Source organism: Mauremys reevesii, linkage group 3 (assembly GCF_016161935.1).
Source record: "Mauremys reevesii isolate NIE-2019 linkage group 3, ASM1616193v1, whole genome shotgun sequence".
NCBI classification, from domain to species: domain Eukaryota; kingdom Metazoa; phylum Chordata; order Testudines; family Geoemydidae; genus Mauremys; species Mauremys reevesii.
In genome coordinates, this window is record NC_052625.1 from 166,222,295 (window position 1) to 166,229,962 (window position 7,668).

A 7,668-nucleotide genomic window follows, 5' to 3' on the forward strand; every position below is an offset into this window, starting at 1 on the left:
TCACTTTGGCAAGGAAAGAGAAAGTACGCCATTTAATTGTCTCAAACAGAATTTTCATAAACAAGTTTTATTTTATATTACAACCTCAGAGGTATAGTTCATGTTAATCAAAAAGAGAGAAGGAAAGAGATTTCTGTGTTCAAATCATATCCAGTCTCGGAAAGCACTCACACATCTACAGTTTAAAGATCTTGTTTAAAAAAACAACAACCCTGCATTTTATGTACTCTCTGCTTGCTGTGGTCACTTTGTCAAATAATTACTATGACTACAGCACCTATAAGTTTCCACTACATTTAAGGCCTGCTCAGTATATTGAGTTGAAAGCGTTTCTCTCTTAAACTCATGTATTTTCTCTATCTGCAGAGCAATGTTTCTCAAACTGTGAAAATGGTGTCCCTAGAGAGGCTCCTATCTCCTCCAGAGGAAGCTCAAACAAGCAAGGAGAAAATGAGTTAAAGAGGATTTTTTTTTTTTAATTTTTGCATTTAGGACCAGAGCCAAGTATTGGATGTTCAGACGTGAGTGATAAGTACTCAATGGACAATCCCTATTCGGCTCAGTCTGAAGTGGAAATGGCCTAACAAGAAACAAAAATGAGCAGGCAGTTCTGTCCCCAGGATTAAAATATGCTGTCCTAATGTACCAGTGTGCTCACTTTTAATAAATTATCTCCTCATTTTAAAAAATACACCTTTACATTAGGAAAGACCCGTGTTTCTGGTTTTACACTAAAGTAAAAATATTAGGTAAAGTCTGAAAAAAACTACACTGTAGAAATTATATGAGTTCATCGGAGATCCCAAGAACACGGCCACCTTCTGGTTTTAACCCTCCTATTAAAGATAGTCCAAAAGAAGATACAGTAGTGTGCTAATATGAGACCCTGATGATGGAGTACAAGAGCCCAGTTGTGTAAGGTGTACAATGACTTCAGGGCTCACTAAAATCAAAATGAGTGTTGAGGGCATACGGCACCCTCTGAGCTAGACTATAAGCACAGGAAATATTCTCTGGGCTAGTTTCAGTTGCTTACTTTTGCACCTAGAGATTTATGCCCTTTCACAGATATGTATGATTTAGGCTAAAGCTTGAGAGTATTATGTGGGTTTTTTTGTTTGTTTTGCTTTTCTGCTAAGTGTTCCTCCTATACAAATTTGATTCTTGATCTCATTTGTACTGGCTACAGCAGCGTAATGACGTATTTATTTAGGCTGGGATTTTCAAAGAAGCTTAAGGAAGTTAGGGTCCAGATACCTTTGAAATTGAAACTTTGATCCCACTGAATACAAGGGTGTAAATCTCAAGGAACAGAAACCAACACATTAACGATTTGCTGTACTGAGGGTCCTATCTGGGAAGTGACTGAGAACCCTTATTGACTATTAATTTGAAAACGTACAAGTTCAGTCTTTTGTACACCATCATTTGACCTTCACATTAATACCTTATTTCAGAGTAATCCACTGCTTAAGGTGTGGTGCTGTAAATTCAATGAAGTACTTCAAAGCCATGAAGTAACTGGGATCTTTACATCTATGGCCCCTGAGGCCCAGTCTCCTCTTAAAAACTAGGTTGGTAGGGGTGTGATTTGTTTTGCCGACATCATTATGCCAATAAAAGCCCTAGTGTAGATGCAGTTATATCAGTATATCTTATTTTGATTGGCTGAATCAGAGTAAGCTATAAGCATTTTTATGACATTATAATTGTCTATACAAAGAGGCATTTGCCACTTTAATTATGTTAACATCATTAAAGCAGCAAAACTTTTAAGTTTAGACAAGGCCTGTAGTGTAGTTGAGTGGCATTACTATAAAGGTATCCTAGTGTAATTTCAATAAGATTATGGCCCTTCTGGAATCACGTCAACATGGCTGAAAAATTAAGATTATAATGTTATGCTGTTCCCCCGCCCATTTCTACAGTGATGTATGGATGCTTATTTTACTAAGATACTTTACTTTTTTACATCAGCTGCAATTTCCTTTCCAATGGTTCTCAAACTTTTTTTTTCACAAACCACTTGAAAATTGCTGAGGGTCTCAGCGGACCACTTAATGATCTTTCCAAATGTTGTTTGTACCATTAGCTAACTATTGTCAAGCGCTTTGGATAAAAGCGCTATATAATAAAATAATAATAATATAATAATTAAGGTTTTTTTGCTACACAAATAAAAGCACACAACTCATATTTTAATATCAATAGTCCTTACCTTTCTAATGTGATGGATGTGCCCTCTCTCCCTCATCGCAACAGCGCCCAAGGGAAAGAGAGGAGTCTCTCCCCTGCCACAGTAGCCACAGAGCTGAGGCTGGGAAGGAGGGTTGTCTTTCCCTGGCAGACACAGCCCTGGAGCTGGGGAAAGTCACCTCTTTCTCTGGCTGCTGCAGCCCTGCACATCCCAAATTCCTCGTCCCACTGGTCCCTCCCACCTACCCCTCTCCCCCAAGGCCATCACCTCACCTTACATGTGCATCTTCTCCAGGGTCCAGGCACCTAATTAGTGGAGCCATGCCTGCACAGCTCCACTAATTAGGTGGGTGGCCTTTACTCTCTCATGTGGGGCTGCCCAGGCACGCACCTTGGAGGGAACTATCCACAGACCACCTGAAGGGAGCTCTTAGAACACTGGTGGTCCACGGACCACAGTTTGAGAACCTCTGCTTTACACCATTTTGATCAACTGGTAACTTTTGAACAAGGGACAAATACCCACAGTGCCTGAGGAAAACTGTGAGATCTTGCTTTGTCCTCATATATCTTTATTCTAGCTGGATGAAAGATTCCAGTAAACCACACAACATTTCTTCCATATTTAAGAAAATCCACATTAGCTTGGTTATAAACATTAATTAATGCTTAAACAAACTACTTGGATTAGTGCCAGTGTTATGCTGATATACAAAGGCAATATTTATCCGTTGTCTACATTTAGGAATTTAATTGTAAAAGAAGAAATACACATGCATAGAGACCTCACAAAAGAAATACTACATTGTATTGTCATTAAAGAGTCATACCATTCTTCAGAGCATACATATTTTTCTCCAAGATCGTATGCACTTGAAAAACTGTAAACCACAACAGTTTCCCATCATTTTTAACTGGAGGGCCCCTTCGGTTAAAAAGTACGGCAAGATTTAATTAGTCTCATATTTCTGATGATTAATCAGATGCCTCTTGATTAATCAGAGAATTGTCAATAGTTCACTTTCAGTGAAAGATAAGCAAAAACAAACAAACAAACAAACAACCCTCCCCCCAATGATTTCTTGCAATTTTAGTAATGCTCTAATTTCAGGTATAAAAATTAATTGCAATTTGTTACAGCTTCACAGTTATTAAATTATGCATTTTTAATTACTGATTAGCTATGTAATAGCTATTTCCATCTTTATATAACTTAACATTCAGAGACTTTTTTAATAAAGCAAAATAACTTCTTATAATTTTGAGGGCCCAATACAGCTGTAATTGATGTTAATAGGAGTTTTTCTGTTGATTTCAACAGTAGCTGGATGGGGCCCTTGGTGAATGATTAGTTCTCTGAATAAGGCTGAGAAAAGACTGTGATTTTGTGATGCAACACCCTTTTTCTCAGGTGAACTTTCAGTCTCTGGGGCCCTCTGTCAGTGGCGTAAAACAGCATGAACTTGCAGTGAATCTGGGTCATTGATCTTGGCAGCATTAATAGGCTCATATAATTATGAAGGTAATCTGTTCTTGAACAATTTATCCAATATACAAAACAGATATAGAATTTTACTCAACTTCTAGTTTGCTGCTTCTCCCCACCCCTCTTTAAGAAATAATTGTGGACAATGTGCAGAAAATACTACCATCATTTTAGTCTTGAAATGTGTTATGTCTCTTCTACAGTATCCCAGGGATACTGAAATACAGGATCATGCCCCACAATCATGTCTCTTTTGTACAGTGGTATTCTGGAAAAAAATTGTTTTCTAAATTGCAGCTCATACAGTGTTGAGCATGATGAATAATACTTTGCAAAGCCCACAGCCTTTGTTTTTCAAACAGTTACATAAAATATTGTCACCATTTTAAAATGGAATTTTGCAGCCCTTGCCTTTTACTTTATTTGTAATTTCAAAGTAAGATTTTTTAACTGAAAAGTTGCAAAATGCAAGCTTTTGCATATTTTTCTATGAAAGTCATCTTTGTTTTTTTTATTATAGAGTAGGCTGATAGTGACACCTCTAGTTAAATTGCCTATTTTTTTAAAAAAAAAAGCTTAAACACCTTAATTGTTGGCATCAAGCCTTTGAAATTTGGCAGAGTGTGTCCTGGGGCCAGATATGTGCCTTTTCTTTTTTCCATGAGCTTCTGATCAAATATAAAAGTGATGTAAAAGTTTGAAAATAATCATTTCCCTCGTGTGTTGTCAGCATCATTTTGGCAGCAAACCAAAATAATAACGGAACATAAAATTCGAATCTAGGGCCTGGTTTACCAAAGCTGTGGCAGTGCACATTGTATTGGGAACCTCAGGAGCAGACCAAATCTCCAGGAGTTGGGAAAAGGAGCTGGGCCAGGCTCAACACAACCATCACAAACACCACATATGGCTCCAGTGGCCCATTCCCACTACTGGGGGCACCAGATTGGAAAGGAGCTCCCACGCTGAGAGAGAGAAAGAGAGCTGACACTGGCAATCTTAACTGACATTTTCCTGCTTGACTTTACAATCTAAATAAGATTTAGATTTATCATATTGGTTTTTTTTAATGTAATTATTGGCATTTTGTATGTAGTTGCAATGAGATTATAGTGCTCCAAGGAACCACATAAAATCAGGGCACTGTATTTCTAGGCACTTTAGAAACATATATGCACACATGGATCCTGAAAGAGAACAAAACAAGTTACTGTAACAAAGAATAAGAAAAGAAGAGGGTACAAAATGGTGAGGGTAACGGTATGCTTGAGAAGGGAAACAGGAAGTATCCTTCTGATCTTTCTTATAATATAATACAGGAGTTGTCAGACTAAGCATTTGGAGACAATGGTACTGCACAATTCACTTTGAGAACTCTAGTACCATCGAGCAGCTGCTGATGTTACAGTATGTGACCTTCAACATTTGAAGACATATCTCTTGTGAAATGAAATTGATTTTCTTTATGTAAGCACGTTAATATCTAGAGTATTCACCTTGACTCATTGTTTGCAGTGGCTCCAGTGGGAAGAATGTGATGCTAGTAGATTTTAGGAAAGCAAAGGTGGCAACACAAAAGTATATAGATGAGTGACCTTTGTTCAGCTAGGCCTCTCTTGCTTACCTATGAACCTATTTAAAAGAGGCTATAAAACAAGCATAAATGCTGCAATCTTGTTAAGCCTTTTGCAGATCCACAGGGTTGTTAATTTGAAAAGAATCTCCCAGCCTGTGGTTGAAATCCTTGCCTTTATTCACAGCTAGCCAAATTTGGCTTTGATGTTGGTACTGTGCTTTATAGTTTAAGTTTCCTAAAGGATGAATCCTGAGTAGTTGGAACCTGATCCAAAGCCCAGGGAACTCAATGGCCATTATTGCATCCTCGATCCATGAAGAAAACTCATATCAAAATGAGGACATAGTGGCAAGTCAAATATTGATGAATAGAGCCCTAACTCTTGCATAATATTAGTATTTGATATTATGCAGATAGCCACAGAAGCGTCATTTATATTGAAGATCCATTATATTTGAAATCTGTTGACCAGCCTGAAGTTATCCTCTCTGCTCCATTTCAGTAGCATTTAATTTATTTGCTGTTGAGGAGAGATTAACCTTTAATTGCTTTCTTTAGTAACATTTAGTAAACAGACTGATCAAATGGAGATGATCTGTGCAAACAGTAAAGAAGGATTTCTACAACTCACGTTGCCATGACAATCTAGTTCTTTCTGTCAACTCTTGAGAGGCTCTAGAGTCTTTTTTTAAAAGCCAGTGCATCAGATAATACTTTGGAATATGAGGTTTCCCTGGTTTTTATATTTTATGGTTTAAGACAGCTGAGCATCTAGCCCCTAATATTCTGTATGTACCTATAAACAGTAAAAAAAAAATTTGGTAGCATGTTGCAATCCAATCAATGGAGTTATGTTGCTTTATACCAGTTGGGGATCTAGCCTTAGATGTTGTGTTATCAGGCTGTTAGGATTTCCTTTGTAACCATGTGATGATAATAAATAGTAATCATCAAAATAATAATAGGTACTGGAGAGGCCAACTTACAATTGTCATTTTGATCTCCATGACAATATTTTATCTTGAAGCTTTACATTTTGAGGGAATTACACTACAGAAAGGATTAGAGAACAAAAAAGGATTAATCATTTTTTTTCTTTTACAGCTCCAATTACAAAATTAGTTCAATGAAATGTTACAGTAGGAAAGAAGAATAAAAGGCTATGTTGCCTGAACATTTCAATTACTATATCTGAGGTACTTCTAACCAAACTAAACTTTCCCATTTGATTTATGCTCAGCAAAATATTTACATTTTGACTCTTTTGAAATACATAAAAATAGTCTAAAGATACTTTAAAATAGTTTCTAAAGAAATACGTTGTTGGTTTAAAGAGGTATTTCTTAGATTACAGTTAGAAGCGAAAGGAATGTGGTATGAAAATAAGATAAAGTGCAGTGCTATTTCTACTGTGAAAATAGGTTTCTTTGTAATGAAGGAGCCTTGGAACAGATTTTTTTTTTAAATGTTCATGGAAGATGATGGTCAGACAGTTGGTGTAGTTTCTTTTTCACTTGGTAATGGATTTGAGATGACTAATATTACATTAAAAAAAGTATAGGAATTGTTTTGTCAAAGTAAATTCAGTTTTCAGTTTCTCGGGAATACCTATCTGATCAGTTCTATCTGCATATAGAGACATAGTAGTCTGGATCAATAATAGCTAATCATTTTACTGTTATAAGTCTGAGTTTCTACTGCTGAAAACTGGAACTAATCAGGTATTTCAAGTAAGGATGTAGGACCAGAATCTCCTCTCAGGAACTTTGGTGCAACCTCTTCGGGGTGGTACCAATTTAACTGACAGGAAAATGAGTCATTTCAACTCCTCACAAACCCAGCTCTTCAAGCCTTGCTCAGACAACACTCTCCTTGGTTTCAGAGGGAGTGTTTGTTGAGTAAGGACTGCAAGATCAGGCCCCAAGAGTTCAGAGACCTTCTCGCTCCTATCTCACCTTTTCATGCTCTTTAAAACTTGCACTTTACTAGTACTGCATCTCAGTGTCTGAAGAAGACCTGAAGAAGTTGGTCCAATAAATAATATTACCTCATCCATCTTGTCTCTTTTATTTAACAAAGAAACAGACTTGTGGATGGAATACATTTGTGATAACATCGAGACTCAAGTCATACCCATTCTGCCTGCAACACAAACCCTTTGTAACCAAGTATCTGATGGAAGGGTAAATCTGTTTACTGATTAACAGAACATGTGCATACTATAAGGCTTCCGCTAAGCAAATTGTAGTAAAGAAACAAGTTTTAGAGTAAAGTCCAATGCACTTGGAAGAGTGGTGGAAACACTCTTTATTACAAGATTCTAGCTTTATATGAGTCTTAATTTTTGCATTATTTTCAGAGTTGTCAAGTACCTGCAGGTCCCATTGACTTCAATGGAACCTGCAGACGC